The sequence below is a fragment of the Polypterus senegalus genome, chromosome 14 (assembly GCF_016835505.1).
Source record: "Polypterus senegalus isolate Bchr_013 chromosome 14, ASM1683550v1, whole genome shotgun sequence".
Classification (NCBI taxonomy): domain Eukaryota; kingdom Metazoa; phylum Chordata; class Cladistia; order Polypteriformes; family Polypteridae; genus Polypterus; species Polypterus senegalus.
In genome coordinates, this window is record NC_053167.1 from 114,411,564 (window position 1) to 114,430,745 (window position 19,182).

Genomic DNA, 19,182 nt, shown 5'->3' on the forward strand with positions numbered 1-19,182 from the left:
AACTCCAGTTGGGCTGAAGAAAAATCACAATTTGCAGGGGTTCCAAGGCCAAAAGACCACCCAGCCCTCACTGGATATTCTATGTAAAATACTGTAAATGATCTCAATCAGTCCTCATGGTTTTCAGGCTTCATATGAGAGGATTCAATGAAGTGGATCTTGTGGACAGCTGGGGCACCGGTTTAATTCCATCATCACAGGTGGCTGCAGGGTGTCTTGATCAGGAGGTGGTGGCACAGATCGCCACCGAAGAAACGACAGCAGAGAATAGTAGAGGTTAGTAAAGATTGAGGATATCTGAAGAATAAGATCATTTTATAGCATTATAGTCTATTAGGAGTACAATTAAAATGTAGCTACAAAACAGCCAAATTAAAATAATGGGTTTGTAGCAGTTTATTTAAACGTTCCACAGTCATAGCCTGGTGAATTTCTATTGGTAAAGTTTTCCAGATTTTAGGTGCTTGACAGCAAAAGGCCACCTCACCACTTCTTTTAAGCTTGGCTATTGTAATTACATGCAGACCACCATTCAAAGATCTAAGGTTATGATTTGGAGTGTAGGGGGAGAGCCATTTCAAAATATCGGATGGAGCAAAATCATTTAAGGCTTTATAAAACATTAATAGTATTTTAAAGCCAATTCTGAATGACACAGGTAGCCAAAGGTACGATGCTAAAACTGGTGAGATGTGCTCAGATTTTCTTTTTCTAGTCAAGATTTGGCTGCTGCATTCTGCACTAATTGAAACCGATTGATGTCTTGCTGAGGTAGTCCTGTTAGTGGGACATTAGTGTAATCAAGTCAACTGACAACAAAAGTGTAAACTCATTTTTCAGTGTCTTGTAATGTTATAAGTGGTCTAACTCTTGCTGTATTCGTCAAGTAAAAAAATGCAGTCCTAGTAATCTGGTATGAGATTTGGAGTTTAAGTCAGAGTCAATGAGTACCCCTAAATTATTTACCTCTGCCTTGACTTTTAAACCTAAGTGATCAAGTTTATTTCTAACACCCTCACTATTTGTATATTTGCCAATCACTGAGATTTCTGGGGTTTTTTCTTATTTAGTTTGAGAAATTTACAAGCCATCCATTCGGAAATACTGCTAAGACATTGGATCAGAGAGGCATGAGCATCAGGGTCATCAGGATCATCAGGAGCTACAGATAAATACAGCTGTGTGGCATCTCTATAGCTGTGGTAACTCACCCTGTGTTTTGAGATAATCTGACTTAATGGAAGCATGCAGATTGAAAAAAGTAGAGGACGCAGAAGAGATCGTTAGAAGACATCATATAGAATATCATGGATATCCAAAGTCAATCACCACGACTAGCAAAGAATTTTCTATCTGTTAAGTAAGACTGAAACCAATTTAAGACAGTGTCGGAGAGGTCTTTAGACAGTCAGGGAAGACCCCTTATCTAATGATGAGTTCATTATGTCAAGTACACTATCTATCTATCTATCTATCTATCTATCTATCTATCTATCTATCTATCTATCTATCTATCTATCTATCTATCTATCTATCTATCTATTAGGACATCTGAGATTTCTTTAAAAAGCAAGTTGGTACTGGGTCAAGGATACAAGTGGAGGGTTTCTGCTGAGAAACAATTCGCCATATCACTGAAGAAATGTAATTGTTTTAAATAGCGTGCTGGAGCACAAAAGGATTAACTTTGGAGGGATGTCTGTGTCTGCGGTGGGTTGGCGCCCTGCCCGGGACTGGTTCCTGCCTTCCGCCCTGTGTTAGCTGGGATTGGCTCCAGCAGACCCCTGTGACCCTGTGTTCGGATTCAACGGGTTGGAAAATGGATGGATGGATGTCTGTGTTTAATAGAAATATCAACAGCCTCACCAGTTTCACTAGTAGTTTTTAGGAGGTATTCCATTGAGTGAGTTTGGTTTAAAAGACAATCAATAGTTGAGAATAAAACTCTTGGATTACCAGCATTATCATTTACAATTTTAGAGAAACAGGACTGCCCTTCAGGACAAACTGCAACTTCACGTCCTCCGTGACTATTCTCTTACTGCTAAAATACCGAAACAATCTCTTTGGGTCAACCTTTGACTTATCTGCTATATTCCTCTCTAACCACCTTTTAACCTCCATAATATCCTTCTTAATGGTCTCGTTCATGTTTTCATATGCCCTGTGATTCACATTGGAGTTATTAGTTGTGTATGCCTTATACAGCTGGTTTTTTATTCCTTTGCAGCTTCTTGTTTAAATGTTTACTAACCCAATGCAGAGTTTTTTTTAATTTCCTACTAATTCCAAATTTTGTTTTGTATCTGTCCTGCATGATATGTAAAACGTTTTTAAACCTGTTCCACTGCTCCTCAGCTGTCTCCGTACTTAAAAGCTTATCGCAGTCTCTCCTCCTTAGACTTTGCCATATCTGCTCAAAATTTGCCTTACCAAAGTTAAACATAACAATTTTAGTTTTAGCATCCACACTCTCCAAAACGCTGGGAATTGTATTACATTATGGTCACCTGACCCTAGTGGTTCAATCACCTCTACACCCTCAATTCTACCCTGATTATTAAAAAACTAGCTGTGTAAACCTGTGCTGCAAAAAGCCCAGGGTCCTAGAAGCTATTGAAATCGTCAGAAAAAAATTGAAATGTGGAGATGTCAGGTAATTGAAAGGAACTACTCTGGGCGCCTCTCTCCAAGGAGATTTTGTTTTGCCGATGTGCTCGCCTCGCTTGTGTATTAAGTGGCGAAGCGAGTGTCTGTTACTTCCAAGGTTTTGTTTTTCCGACATGCTGACCTCGCTTGTGTATTTCCTTAAGCGAGTTTCTGTTTCCTCGGAGGTGGAGCCACCTCTCACTTCCAGGCTGGACAGACACACACATTTCCACGTGTAGACGTTTATATATAAGATACTAAATCTAGACAGGTTTCCCCACTGCGTTGGTGCTTTAATATACAGTGTGAAAAAATAGTCATGGATTATGTCTAAAAACTCCTGCTGGTTTGCCCCGTTATTTGCAAGGTTATCTCAGTTATTATTCAGGTAGTTAAAGTCCCCCATGAATGTAATATCCCCCTGTAAACTTCCATTTTTAATATTACCAAAAAGATGTTCTTTGAAATTATTGTCTGCATTGAATCATCTATCAACGCACTCCTAAAATAAGGCCTCTTTCCGTAATGCAGTGGTTCTCAACTTGTGGGGCGGGCACGAAGTAACAAAAAGGGGGGCGTGAAGAAAACAAGAATCAAAAATATGAAAAAAAACATCTGGTGAAACCAAAAAAAATTAACTTAAACTACACTCTGATACTAGAACAATAAATGTAGAGTTAGATAAATGTCGATAAAAGTTAAGTAGGTATAATAAAATATGCATCTACGTTTCAAAAAAATGTTAGGGGGGGCGCAATTAAAACTGTCATGAAAACTCGGGTTGCAAATACTTAAAGGCTGAGAAACGCTGCCGTAATGCTTTCCAGATTACACCAGATGTCCTCACTAAGATGGGTCTCATCATCCAACTGAAAAGGACTTACATTTAAATTATGTTTGACAAAAACAGCAACCCCACCTCCTTTTCTGTTCTGTCTATCCTTCCTACAAATGTGTAGCCCCTCTATGCTATACTCATCTCCATCTTTGTTATTTAGCCAGGTTTCTGTTGTTGCTGTAATATCATAATTTCATATCATCATTTGCAATTTTAAACTAAAATATAATAACATTTCCATGAGCAACATACTTAAAGGTGCAAGGCAACAGACCCTGTGAAGTTTAGGGATCAAGAGGAGTGTTATACAATATAGTGTCCATCTGCCTCTGTACTGGGAGCCACAAAGTCTTGAATTGAAATGCGTATATATGATATGTCTGGAGTGAACTGTAAATAAATGTTGCTGTAAATGAAAGAGAACAATTAGACAGAGTCTGGGTTCAGGGAAGTCCGGGTTGACCTGCTTGGCCTGCTGCAACCTCAACCCTCACCAGGAAAAGTAGTTTCATAAAATTAAATGAGATAGAGTGAGAACTATATGAACCAATTCAGCATCTCATGTTGGTGGAGTTCAAACAAGGGGAAGTTCTTTAAACAGCAATCAGCGATGTTTCTCTTGTTAACAATCTGACTGATAACAAGCCAGTGGTCGTGATATATAAAATATGTATTGCTGAAAGGCCTTCTAAAAAGACCTCATGTGCTAAAAGTGAACAATGCATTCCCAATCCCTGTATGCTATCACTGTCATTAACAGTTTCAAAGATGTTGTTAGAATTGACAGCTACGTTCATGAAAAGATGAACCCTAGAATGTGCATACAAGCTAAGCGTTGTGCCATCACACCCCGTGAAAAGAACACCTATTAAGAAAGATTCTTTTGATGCTGATAATGAAAGTCACCTGAGATATAAATTTCTGTAGTCAATATCAACAGAACAGTAAATGTGCTTAACGACACTGATACCACTCCAGCAAAACAACTTACGAATGAACGAGGTTACATAGCATCCCATGTCTGACAGCAGGTCCATTTTGGAATGTTACCTTTTGATCTGCCTTCATACATATGAACGCTTGAAATGCACGGAATAGAGGAAATCAGGGGCAGGTTTTTAGAACGATACCTTGTAGACGTAGCCTTTTTGGCAGTGAATTTCACTGCTGTTTACTCGCAACAGTTTAGCAAGTTGTCTGTAGATGTATATTCTCATTTCAAGAATCGTGTCTGGCTCTGCGAGACAAGGATCTACAAGGGTGCATCTTATAAAATTCCATAATTCTTATACTTCAAAATTATATAGATCATGCTATCTAATGATACGTATTTTTCCCCAGGTACACCTACTGATCTACCTTTAAAATTTTATTTGAAGTATTCACACATGCAACACCATTAATAGTCAATCTGAACTTGAAAACATAAAACCTGTAATATGGTATACTGTAATTATCTTAGATCTTGAATACAAATCCATGTATACTCTTTACATTTTGAACTTGTAGAGTCGTCAATGCTTAAGCACCCCACTCTCCCCCCGGACTCATCTTGTGACACTCTTTCTTATAACTTGGTGTTGCTCAAGTACTTGTATCTCGATGTCATCCTTTATCTACTCTGCTTCAGCTATAGCTGACTGGTATTTGCTAGCAGGCTGCTGTATGGCCTAATTCAAATTCACTGGAAGATAGATGATATGAAAATGATAAAAACAAAATTAAAAAGAAAAAGCTTTCAACACTCAGCATGACTAATGCCCCATGAGATGCTACGTTTATTCTTCTTGTAACTTTTTTAAACCTGGTCAGGCCCAGTGTCTGCCCCGAATGGACACGACACAAGTAACACTTCATTCAATGAGTGAAGAAATATTAGCTTACCTTCATAAATACTGTAAATGTTTCCTTTGTGGGAGTTACTGTACCTGCATACAGTCCAATAAGAGTTTTTGAGTCAGAGGCAGGAATATTAGCTTCTCTGTATTTATAATCACCTTAACATTATTCTTGAGTAGAGTCATCTCTGATTTGCAGCATGCTCCTTGTGTCTCACACCCAGAAACATGTCTCAGCCATCCATCCTCTAAAGACAGAATTTGATCCCCAAGCCTTTTTGATAAGCTTTAACTGGATGTTTAGCTGGCCGACTACTATCATCCACCTTTCCTTTATCTTCCTGCTTTCTCTGGGTCCTCTGTATTCATTTTGAAAATGTTTGTAAGATACAATATATTCTACTTTCATTATCAAATACACCAATAAACAATCTCTAAATGAAATGGAACTTCCATATGGAAATACAGAACAAAACATAATATGTACACACCTTAGAGTCACAAAGTGAGTGGCCAAACAAATGCACTAAATGTGTTTTGGAGCAACTCCAATAGGATGTTACAAGAGTTTGAATATTCGAACATTACAAAAATTGTGATTAGAATACACAATTCAGCTCGGCCATCCTTTTCACCTGGATTATCCAATATAACATAAAGTTGAGATTTGAAGGTCCCTAAACTCCTACTCTCCACCACATTACTTGGTAATTTATTGCGTGTGTTTATGATTGTTTGTATGAAAAAAAACTTTCAAACAGTTGTTCAAAATCCACCTTTAACAAGGTTCAATCTGTTTTCCTGTATTCTTGGTGCAGAATTTAATTTCAGCTGGGATCTGCTTTACTAGTTCCTTTCAGAATATTTAACACTTCATTCACGTACCCTCTTAATCTCTGTATGCTTAAACTGAAAGGTTCAATTCTTTTAACCTCTCCTCCTATTATTATTATTATTATTATTATCCTCTTATTGCTGGAGTCAGCCTAGTTGCTGTTCTCTGGACATCTTCTAGCACTGCTGTCTTTTTTGTAACATGAAGACCAGACTGAACACAGTGCTCAAGATGAGGCCTCACTAGTTCATTATATAACACTAGCTTTGTAAGCCTGTGCTGTAAAAAGCCTGGGGTCCTAGAAACTATTGAAATCATCAGAAAAAAATTGAAATATAGAGATGTGTGGTAATTGAAAGGAACTACTCTGGGCATCTCTCTCCTAGGAGGTTTCATGTTGCCGACGTGCTTGCATCATTTGTGCATTAGCAGCTAAGCAACTGTCTTTCTTTGGAGGTTTCCTTTTGTCGGGGTGCTCACCTCGCTTGTGTATTAGCGGCTAAACGAGTGACTCTTTCTTCAGAGGTTTCGTTTGCCAATGTGCTCACTTTGCTTGTGTTATTAGCAGCTATGCGACTTTGTCTTTCTTGTTTCTTACAGATGTGATCGCCTCACTTCTGTATTAGGTTGACTCATTCTTCAGAGGTTTCATTTTGCCGATGTGCTCACCTCACTTGCGTTATTAGCAGCTAAGTAACTTTGTATTTCTTCAGACGTTTTACCAATGTGATCTCACTTCTTCAGAGGACTCTTTCTTCAGAGATTTCGTTTTGCTGACATGCTGGCCTCGCTTGTGTATTAAGTGGATCACTTTGTCTTTCTTCAGACTTCTGTGATCACTTCTGTATTAGGGCTAAGCGAGTGACTCTTCAGAGATTTCGTTTTGCTGACATGCTGGCCTCGCTTGTGTATTAAGTGGCTAAGCGAGTGTCTGTTTCTTCTTCAGAGGTGGAGCCCTTATCCCGACTCCACCTATCACTTCCAGGCTGGACAGACACACACACTTCCACACGTAGACGTTTATATACAGGTATAAGATAAAGATAACCTCCCTTGATTTATATTCCACACATGTTAGTTCTGTCTGCAGGTGACAGAAGGAATTTTAATGATAACAACCAGAATAAAAGACATTGTTAAAAAAAATCACAAATTTGTAACCAAAGTCAAAATGATGTTTTAAATGAATTCTAAAGATGATCCCAAAATCAATTTTACCACCATAAAAACGGCAGAAGAAATAACACACTGATCACTCTAAATATTCAGAACTCAGATAATTAAAAGATGCACATGCATATCTCCCTATACAATGTTCCTTCGATGACGTTACACATTGTACATCTTCCAGTGCCTTCTGGATAAAATCCCCCTGGAAAGTGAATCCTAAAAGAGTCGTCAGGAGGAGGGGATCGTGGAGAAAGATATGCCAGAGCCACCCATTATTTCTTCTTAGTCTGAGGTGAACGAAAATGCAGAGATGTCACCTGCCATAGCAGCAGGGTGGCTTATAAAACCAGCTAGGCAGAGCACCTTGCTAAAAGATTCCAGGGAGAATACTGAATACATGTTCATACCTTCATTTAATAGAGTAAACAGTCAAGAACATTCAGAAATGCTGGAGGTTCTCAGGTAGAGCCAGCAAATATCTCTTTACTGTACAATACCCACCTTCCTCCCCCTCTAGCACTCTGAGGTCCATAATGTGAAAAAAAAGAAAAATACTTTTGTAGTTGGGTTCTCAGTAGCTTTGACAAAGACTTCAGTCAGTTTAACAGTGAAACAAATATTTGGGGATGCCAATAGAAACTAAAGAGACCAAAGTTCACAGGCTCTTGATACTGATACTCTTCCATTGTCTCATTCACCCAATGCAATACAAGGTCTCTTCTCTTAAAAACCAGTTGTAAAAGAACTTTTGATTGGGCCACTCAGACTATATTTAGAGGAACTCAGAAATGGTTAATGACCACATTTGACACAACTTCCAGTCTTCCATTGGCATAAAGCAACCATGTACTGTAAATAGAAGTGATTGGAATTTGATGCTGGGACATTAGGTCTCTAGCAGGTGTAAATATAATTGGGCAAAATTATTTCTAGATAGAGTTATCATATAAAATGTACTGTATGCTAATGCCAGGTTCAGGGGGCACAGATGGTTAAACTCATTTCTTAAGGTCAGCATAAACTCCCAAATGTTGGAAACTCAGTTAAAAAAATGCATGCAGAACAACTTAAAGGGTTTGAATGATCAACGTAAGATTATGAATTTAATTAAACACGTATTGATGACAAAATAACATGTTTCATCATTTATGAAAAATGCTATACATTAACGTTTTCTTTACAGAGTATATACTGTATATCATCCCAGCCATCTTTTGCACGATCCATGTTTCTAATGCATTAGGTGTAAATATCCAATCTGTATTTTATATGTTGCCTTTCATGGAATGCCTCTTTACAAGGGGTTTAAAACTTTATATAGCAATATATCACATTTTACATTCATTTGTTTATGTTTTATTGGCTCAATAACATAGTAATTAACTTACCTAAGGTTTTTTTATTTTATTGATTTTATTAAAATCAAATAACATTCCATACAAATAAATTAAGTTTTAAAAAAATATGTTTGAAACAAATCAACCCCCACCCCTGAGAAAGAGAGATAGACCAGCAGAGTAAAACTTTAAACTAGTAAAAATAAGTAAATAGATACATTAATAAATGAATAAAGATAAATGGAGTAAAAGAGGGGAGAGAACCTGCTTCCTCAATTTAAATGCTTATTCTAAAATGTTATTGATTAAATCCTGCCAGGTTTTGAAAAGGTTTTGCACAGATCCTCTAAGTGCCAATTTGATTTATTCCAGTTTCAAATAGTGTATAACATCAGTTACCCATTGACTTAGAATAGGAGAGTTAGGATTCTTCTAGTTGAGCAAGATAAGTCTACAGGCCAATAGTGTAGTAAAGGCGATCACAGTTTGTTTGTTCTTCTCCACTTTAAGTCCATCTCAGAGTCCACCAAACACAGCTGTTAGTGGATTAGGAGGGATTGTGACACCAAGGCTGTCTGAAAGACATTTAAAGATTTTGGTCCAGAATGATGTTGACTTGGTGGAGGCCCAAAACATGTGGCCCGGTGAGGCTGGAACTTGATTGCAGCGTTCGCAGGTTGGATCTTGCCCTGGAAACATTTTGGAGAGTTTTAAATGAGAGAAATGCACTTGATATATAATTTTAAATTGAATAATTGTATGCTTTGTGCATATGGAGCTCGAGTGAATTCTCTGCATTGCCACTTTCCACTCCTTTTCTGAAGTATTGAGTAAGAGATCCTTTTTCCCACTGTACACTTGGATCTTTGAAAAGGAGGGTCTGTAAAATGCTTGTATGTATTACAGAAATGCTGTCTAAGTCCTCAAGACTGAACAATATTTTTTCCGACATAGAGGTAGGTGGGAGGTGAGGAAAATCGGGAAGGTTCTGTTTAACAAAGTTTCTAATTTGAAGATAATGAAAGAAATGTGTTGCTGGAAAGTTAAATTTAGAATATAATTGTTCGTAGGAGGCAAAGACGTTGTCTATGTACAGATCTCTAAGTGATTTAATCCTGAATGTTTTCCGAACATTAAAACCTGCGTACATTTGAGAGGGATGAAAAAGGTGGTTCTTGTGCAGAGGTGCCACAAATAAAAGCTTCTCTATCTTAAAATACTTCCTACATTGGTTCCATGTTCTGAGTGAGTGAAGCACAATTAGGTTATTAGTATATTGGCGCTAACTTGCATTAATAGGGGCACAAAGCAGGGAATATAAAGAAGTGCAGCACGATTTTATTTCTATTGTGGACCAAGCTTGTGTCTGTTCATCTATTTGTGTCCATGTCCAGGTTTTTGCAGTTTGTATATTTGCTGCCCAGTAATAAAAAAGTAGTAAAGCTGAAAGTTAGGTACAGCCATGCTGCCTTCCACCTTATGTCTTTGTAGGGTTACCCTTTGGATACGTGGATGTTTTGAATTTCAAATAAATTACGTTATGGCTGAATCTAATTTCTTAAAAAATGATTTATTGATGTATATTGGAATGTTTTGAAATTAAACAGAAGCTTAAAAAGGATATTCATGCTAACAAAGTTGACTCTTCCAGCTAAAGTCAGATGAAGTGTAGATCTTCTTTGCAAGTCTTGCTTAATTTTTTCCATATAGACAGCAAAATTTTGTTGATAAAGAGCTTTATGTTTACTTGTGATATTTACCCCTAGGTATTTAAACTAATCTGCAATAATAAAAGGGAAGGTGTCCAATCTGATACTGTGTGCTTGAGAATTCACTGGAAAGAGTACACTTTTATTCAAATTAATTCTAAGACTAGAGATCTTTTGAAATTCTGTGAGTGCTGTTAGAACTGCAGGCACAGTATTTTGTGGATCAGATATATACAGGACCATATCATCTGCAAATAGAGACATTTTCTGTTCAAGTCCTTCTCTGATAATCCCCTTTATCTCATAAGCTTTTTGACAGTGAACTGCCAGTGGCTCAATGGCGATTGCAAAAAGTAGTGGTGACAAGGGGCATCCTTGTCTGTTACCACGTTTTAGTTTAAAGTAGTCTGAATTAATGTTGTTAATACAAACTGAAGCTTCTGGGTTGGTATACAGTAGTTTGATCCATGCACAAATGTTTGGGCCAAACCCAAATTTCTCTTATGTAGTGAAAAGGTAGTTACATTCAACCATGTCAAGTGCTTTTTCTGTGTCCAACGATAATAAAATCTCAGAGGTGTATAACTTTGTTGGTGAATATTTCACATTAAACAGGAGTTGAAGACTGGAAGCTAAGTGTCTGCCTTTAATAAATCCAGTTTGGTCCTGTGATATTACTAAAGGGAGCACTTCCTCCATCCTTCTAGCTAGGACTTTGGAGAGTATCTTAATATCATTGTTCAGAAGTGAAATTGGTCTGTATGATACACATTGTATAAGTCCTTATTTTGTTTAGGAAAGATGGTGATTGATGCTTAGCAAAAAGTTTGAGGTAGAATTTTATTGTCTGTGACTTCTGTAAATGTTGATAATAAAAGATGAGCTAGCTGAGTGGAGAATTCAGTAGGGTAGCCATCAGAGCCTGCTACGTTTCAACTCAGAAGTGAGTTTATAGCATCTAGTAATTCTGATACTGAGAGTATCTATTTATGGTATCTGTAATGTATCCAGAAGTGCATCAGATTGTGTCTTGTCTTCATTAAACTCAGTAGAATATAAGGATTTATAGTAGTCTTTAAATATGTGCATTATATTTTTATGCTCAATGATTTTGTCTCCGTTGTGTTGGTGATTGGTAGGATTGCATTGTGAATTTCTGGCTTTTGGATTTGTTGAGCTAAGACCTTATTATCTTTCTCTCCATGTTCATAGTAATGATGTCTTGATTTAAAAATGAGTTGTTCAGTTTCTTTGGTTGTTAAGAGGTTGAGTTCTGAACGCAGAGCCTGTCTTTTCCTATGAAGAGTTTCACTTGGACACCTGCTATGTTCTTCATCTATTCTAGTAATTTTGCTGATTAGTTCGGATACCTTCTTGGTTTCCAATTTATTTCTTTGGGAAAGATATGAGTTAATCTTTCCTCTTAAGAAGGCCTTCAAGTTTCCTAGAGTATTCCTGCAGAAACCTCTAAGGGTATTTGTCTCTAAAGAAAATTTGATTTGTTTGGATATAAATTCTGTACAGTTCTCATTAACTAATAAAAGTGCATTAAGATGCCATCTGTGAGATGAGTATGTGGGGCATAATGATTTTAGCTCCATGATCAAAAAAATAGTGTCGTACTTACAAGATTTAATCGTAGGCAAGAAGTTGTTATCTACAAAGAAATAATCAATTCTTGAGTAGCAATGATGCACTGGTGAATAGAAGGAATATGCTTTTGAGTTTGGGTTTAGAAATCTCCAGGGGTCTGAAAAGTTGTGATCAATTACAAACTGTGTAATTGTCTTTGCGGTGTTGGATGTCATCAACCCTGTGGCAGGGGACATATCCACGTCTGGATTTAAAACACAATTAAAGTCCTCAGGCATTATAATTTAATTAGTGTTCACATTGGCATCACGGTTCGGAGCACGCACTGATACAGTGCATTGCCGTACCCACCACACAACAAACCAGACTAGGCTCTCAGGGTCCAGACTAGAATTTGAGTGCAGCCATGCAATGGGTGATACCTCAGCGTCACACTAGTTCAGATGGAGTGGAACAGTGTGAGGTTTTTTATGGTTCACATTGGGAATGGATGAAAATACATTTTGGATGAAGTCCCTATCATCGACATTGGGTGCATAAATATTTATTACTATACAGTTAAATAAATTACTTATGACCATGATCAGATGCTACATCTGATACTACAAATGAGATTGTTCTATGTATTAGAATTCCCACACCTCTAGTTTTCTTTGTAAAGCTGGAATGGAACATTTGGCCAGTCCAGTCTTTGTGCAGCTGAAACTGATCCTTGCTTAGTAAGTGGGTCTCCTGTAAAAATACTAATTTAGTGTTTAAACCAGTAAGGTGAGAGAATACTTTCTTTCTCTTTAATTCGTGATTTAGGCCTTTAACATTCCAACTCACAAAGATAACTGTCCGGTCTTGGAGACATTGCTTCTGAACTTTTGTTGTCATTTTGTAGTCTTAACTGAAAATAAGACAGCTTTGACCTTAATTTCCAATTTTCCCAGGAGTTAGTGCCATGAAGCCTATTGTTACGTTGGCCCTTATAATTGTAAGGATTAAAAGGATGGATTAGCGATAGCTTGCTCCCTTTCTCTCCCCCCTTAGTCTACCCCCATTTTGCCTCCCCACGTGAGGCTGGACCCCACTTCACAAAGTCCCAGTTCTCTGACATACATAGAGACAGAGCACATCCAAAACAAAACAAGCCCCCCAGCAGTGGCATATGAGGAATAAAATTGAGATATCTATTGCCAATACAGTTCAAATACTATACGCATAAAATATAATCTTCAACAGTCTTGAGATAGTAAGATAGTAAACCAAGGGAATGGTGTTAAAAAGTGGCCCTGGATAAGCACAGAAAGCTCACGCTATTAATCAGTTGTGGTCATTGAAACAACAACTTTCTGGTTAAATTTTCAACACCTTAAAACTAACAATTCTATCCATCTTTACATTTTCTAACCTGCTGACTGAGCCCTTGGTGAGCTGATTCTTGTCCCGTCAGCACTGGATGAAAGACAGGAACCCTCCCTAAATGTAGCATGAGATCATTGAAGGGCACACTTCATTGAAGGGTCCATTGAGGGGCACTGTGTGTGTGTTGCACTGGGGAAGTTTAGAGTTGGCAAGTAATCTATCACACAGGACTTGTGGATGTGGGAGGAGTACCCAGAGCTCTATTCCTGACAATAAACTTGAATTTGAACTTGAATATGAGAAACCCAGAAAGACATGCAAAGAACATGCAAACTCCCCCCAGGCAATGTCCAAGCCAAAAATCAAACCTAGGACTCTGGAGCTGTGAAGCAGTTATCGTGCCACCATAACCATTTTCTGGAAGAAGTTAAAATTAGTTACTATGTCAATGTAAGTAACAAATTAATATTGCTGTAAATATTCAAACAGGTTCCTGTCATGCTGGGGTTTAATGTCATTTTTATAGATTTACATAGACTTCATCTGCCATTATATTGCAATCCAAATGTGAGTTTAGATTTTGCAAATGTGAATTTGCATTAAACGAAAACAAGCATTTACTGTCAAATCCGCTTAATCCGACTAGGGGTCTTGAGGACGCTGATATTAGGGCCATCATAGGGCCCGCTCATGCATGCACCCATAAAGGGACAGTTTACAGTTACCTGTTAATCCATATTTGGTGATGTAAAAGAAAACTCTGAGGACCTGAAGTGAAACCCTGCAGACATGAGTAGAACACGCGAACACCACAAAGGAAATAACCGAGTACTGGATTTGTACCCAGGGAACTGGATCCATGAGGTGGCACCATTAACTGCTGCACAACAATGTTGTCATAAATAACCTTTTATAGGTTAAAACAAGATGATCTGTAATAAAAATAAAAATGACAGGAATAAAATTCCAAAATTGAAAGTAACGATAAATAATTTGTACTGCAGGGAATGCCTGTTTAGGTACATCTCATGATCAGATCGCTCTTTTGTAGCAGTTACTTTGCACATATTCACATGAATGTTGTTCTTTAACTGCTGTAACCCAGTTTTCATTTCTCCTTTTAGCGCACTGACCTGCCACTGGAAAGAAATTGTTAAGTAAAATGAATATTCATTTAAGTTTAAAAATGCAGAAAGATATAATATTATATCTCTTTTTTAATACGTTTCTGATTCTAGTAACTCAGTTCCACAATCCATTCATGTGAAGATTTTCCACACATAATGCAAACGTATTTCTGATAAATTACTATCATTTTGAAAAATGCCATGTTAATCAATTTACTAAAACTGCACACCATGTAAAATGAACTGGTCTGGAGGCCTAGTCCCCAAAATGGTGCATTCTTTCATCGGACAGGGGAGCTCAGAGTTAAATTTTAAGTCACCATTATACAACATAAATGTGTTAATTTTGTGAAGGTCTGTGCTCCTGGAACAGGTAGCTAAAAATGAAAAGAAAATGTTATCAACGGGTAAGCTCAATATGAAACTATCCATCCATTCTGTAAACCCACTTTATCCTTAGGGAAGCAGGAGCCTTGCCCAGCAAGTGTAGGGTGCAAGGCAGGAAGAGCTCTTGGGCAGGGTGCCAGTTCATCACGGGGTGACCACACACACACACACACACACAGACAGACAGACTCGGGCTAATTTAACATTATCAATATGAAACCATAAGACAAAATTAGGTGCGTTCAGTTTCAGTGCCTGAAAGACAGCTGGTACTCTTAAACTGTGAAACAACGGCACTCTTCAATTCTCTCTGGGCACTGCTCATAGCAGATTAGCATTCTTTTTCTTTAATTAATATGTTGATGTTCGGTATACGATTTCATAATAGAATTAACTACCTGTGCTAGCTTGCAGCTCAAAAAATCAGTTTGTTAATTTATATACACTAATGGATAGAAAGAAAGGAACCTCTGTGAGGAATTCTTTCTTCACATCTATGTCTTTTTAAAATGTATTTTCAATTTGGACATCAGATGTGGTGCGTTTATTATTCATTTGTATAAATACATTGTAAAGATGATTTGGGCGAGGGCCTGTATCAACAAGTGCTGGAAAGCATCCCACACTGGAGGTCAATCGCGACCTGCTCCAGAAGGGAGGCCAGATGGAGATACAGGAGAAAGAGATCCTTGAATTATCCAAGGAATGCAAACATAACGGAAGGACAGTGGGGAAACTGCCCGTTCCTCAGCCCTGTAATTGATGCCAGCAGGAGGCCCTGGCAGAGTTTTCTGGCCCTTTGGTTAAATATCATCTAGCTGTCTGGCAGAGATATCTAAGGCTACCAGGTGAGGTTTGTTAGGCCTGTGCTGACCCAGATGTATGTCAGAGGAGACCACAAGCAGCCTCAGAAGTAGGCATAAAAAGGCTATGGACATTACTCTGCTGAACGCTGCATTGGGTGGAGGATGAATGGGAGTTCGCTTGGCAGGAGGAAGTCAGAAGAGAGGTGCCAGAAGGGAGAAAGGCAGACGGTATAGACAGGGGGAGGTAGGAAAGTTCTTTTCATTTTGCTTTATTGCTTCGTTTCTTATATTTTTGCCTCCAAAGTCCTGTAACCTTCTTTATTGCCTTCAGTTTTATTTTACATGTTTACCTGTACTGAGACTGCCATGCTGTACCAAATGAAAACCAAAATGCATCCACAGTACCTGCTCTCATCCTTCCATCCATTTTTAAGGCACTATGGCTGCGGGGTATGGAGTAATGACACAAGGTAGGACCAGTCCATCACAGTCCACAACTGCATTCACTCATACAGAGAGATGACAATTAGCATAAGTCGGGAGGGAAACCCAAACTCACAAAGGTAAGAGAGGAAATGCCTGATTCAAACCCCGGACTGCTGAGCCGTGAGTGATAGTCAATGTCACTGGACAACTTGAATTAGCCGTCAGATAAGAGCAGCTGTTTTCTAACACATTGTCATGAGTGTCTGTCATTACTAGAGGTAGTCCTTAATGTTTTATCTTATTATGATTATTATTAGCCTATACAACGTGTCCATTTTTCATTCTCATCTTCTCGTTCATCATTTTACTGCCCGCAATGTAATCATCATTAATATTATTAATATCACTGTTGCATTGTTTTACATCAGGATTATCAGCATGTCCTTACAAAAACGTTGACAACAAAACCTTAAAAATATTAATGTTGTTAAAGAATCAGGCAGTCAGTCATTGTCTAACCCACTATATCCATTTCACGGGGGTCTGCTGGAGCCAATCCCAGTCAACACAGGGCACAAGGCAGGAAACAAACACCGGGCAGGGTGCCAGCCCACCAGAGTTGTTAAAGAATTACAATTCTGAAATGTTAAGTGCATCACCCGCTGCATCCTGCAATTTTTGTTTTTCCATGAAAGACAACAGAAATCAAATTTGTACATAATGTGTGAATTACCTTTATAGTGATGAGCAACAGCAAGTTTCAAATGTTCAGTAGAAGAATGGACGATACGGTGTCAAAGCTCGACAGCTAAACTCAGAGGAAGGTGCCGTATAACAGCTGGCGAGGTTTAACACCATCAAATGTTTTCTGCAATTCCATACTGCTCTGTCTCCACTGGCAAAGATTTTAGGTTCTCACCGCTTTCTATCTGCACCTTTTGCTGACACTTGGCTTATTAAGCATGGCTGGCAGACAGACAACATCTCAAGCACTTCGAGGAACATCTGGGGCCAACTCTACCAATATATCGCACGCCCATCCTATAAAACCATCTGGAGGGCATTGTGACAAATAAGGAAGAAAGAGCAGACAGCGCTGACAGGCACTGGCACATAATCAGTAAAAATGTGCTCGAGTGGGACAGTACCGTCGAAGGGAGATTTATTCATAATGGAAATCCTCCGTTGCAGAGAATCTCCTGCCAATGCTTCCTTTATAGGAATGTTTGATTTAAGGTAGCAGATTGTTTCAAAGGTATCAGATTCTGCCATGCATTTTCTTTCAGTAATACACTGGTAACTGTCTACATTAAACAGAATTTTCATACTAGCAGTCTTTAACTTTCTATTTAATGATATTATATAGCCCCCGTGACCCTATATTCGGATTCAGCGGGTTGGAAAACGGATGGATGGATGGATATTATATACGTAGCATTTTCCATCCTTTTTCATCATTTCCAAGGTCCTGGAGAACTGGAAGCATTCGGAACATTGCAGGAAACAACTCTGGAGAGGGCGCTAGTCCATTGGGCACTCACATATGGCCAGTTTCACATGAGAGATGTGAGAAGAAAGCCAGCCAAGTCAGAAGAAACCCCCATGCAGACGTGAAGAGCACGCAGACTCCACACAGACAACAAGTGGCGTCAGGTGAGCAGCACTCGCCGCGGCTCCACCATCCATGCCACCTGGAAATATGCTTATGTATTTGGCGGGCCATTGCCCCTGGAAAGTTGAACAAAGTATAAACTATCAATAATCATATTACAATTCTAAAACAGCCTTTTCAGATTTCTCGAAATGAATGCATTGCACAGTGTAGGAAATTATTATTATCGTATGATTATTATCATCTCCTGCGGTGGGCCGGCGACCTGCCCGAGGTTTGTTTCCTGCCTTGCGCCCTGTGTTGGCTGGGATTGGCTCCAGCAGACCCCCGTGACCCTGTAGTTAGGATATAGTGGGCTGGATAATGGATGGACGGATATTATCATCTCATCCACTGTATTCAAAGCACTCCATATTGAATTCATTCTTTATGTTTAAAATATTCTTTGATCACCTCCAGTTAAGAAGTGAATCCACATTACACCTCAATAACGGCCTTGTTTTACCTGTTTGCCCAGACGAAATATTTAACAGCTAGTTTAGAAAGTCATCGTTATGCTCTGCTCCACATTCCGCACCAATGTTATGCTTTTAAGTGTGGGTGTGCATTAAAGTATCATATATGCTGTCGATGTTCTATGTATGTACTGTATATACAAGAAGCTCCCACACACACACACACACACACACACACACACATACTGGATACGCACTCATCTGGTTTTGAACCTACTTCTTCATTTACAGCTTTACAGAGAACAAGAATCGACCCTGACACCACTAAGGATCACCAAGCCAGGATGTCCTGTCCAGTCGGCGTCTGTCCTGCCCTGCGGAGTCAGGTTAGCCTTTACTGTGTGTGGCTTCATGTGAAAGAATGCAAATCTCATAATATAATATTAAATTCACTTTTAAGACCGTGCATCAGTTTTGATTTGAAAATTAAAAAGTAACGTCTCTGTGTTGCTACTGCATGTGTATATTAATGCATTGTATGTGTGCTACAAGTCAGTCAGTCAGTCAGTCAGTCAGTCATTTCCAACACACTATATCCTAACTACAGGGTCACGGGGGTCTGCTGGAGCCAATCCCAGCCAGCACAGGGCGCAAGGCAGGAACAAATCCCGGGCAGGACACACACACACCAAGCACACACACGGGACAATTTAGGACCGCCAATCCACCTAACCTGCATGTCTTTGGACTGTGGCAGGAAACCCACGCAGACACGGGGAGAACATGCAAACTCCACACAGGGAGGACCTGGGAAGCGAACCCGGGTCTCCTAACTGCGAGGCAGCAGCACCACCACTGCAGTTACCTGCTTGTAAATAAGTCTCAGTTGGATTATCTTATAAACTAGTGCCGCCCCATCTTTAATTTACTCCAATGCACCATTCAGTAAACTCATCAGCATCACGTCAGGTCTTGACTGCCTGTCAGCTTTCCCTCAGAACTGACGTAATTCAAACCAGTAGAACATCTGCATTTCCAGTCCTGTAGTTA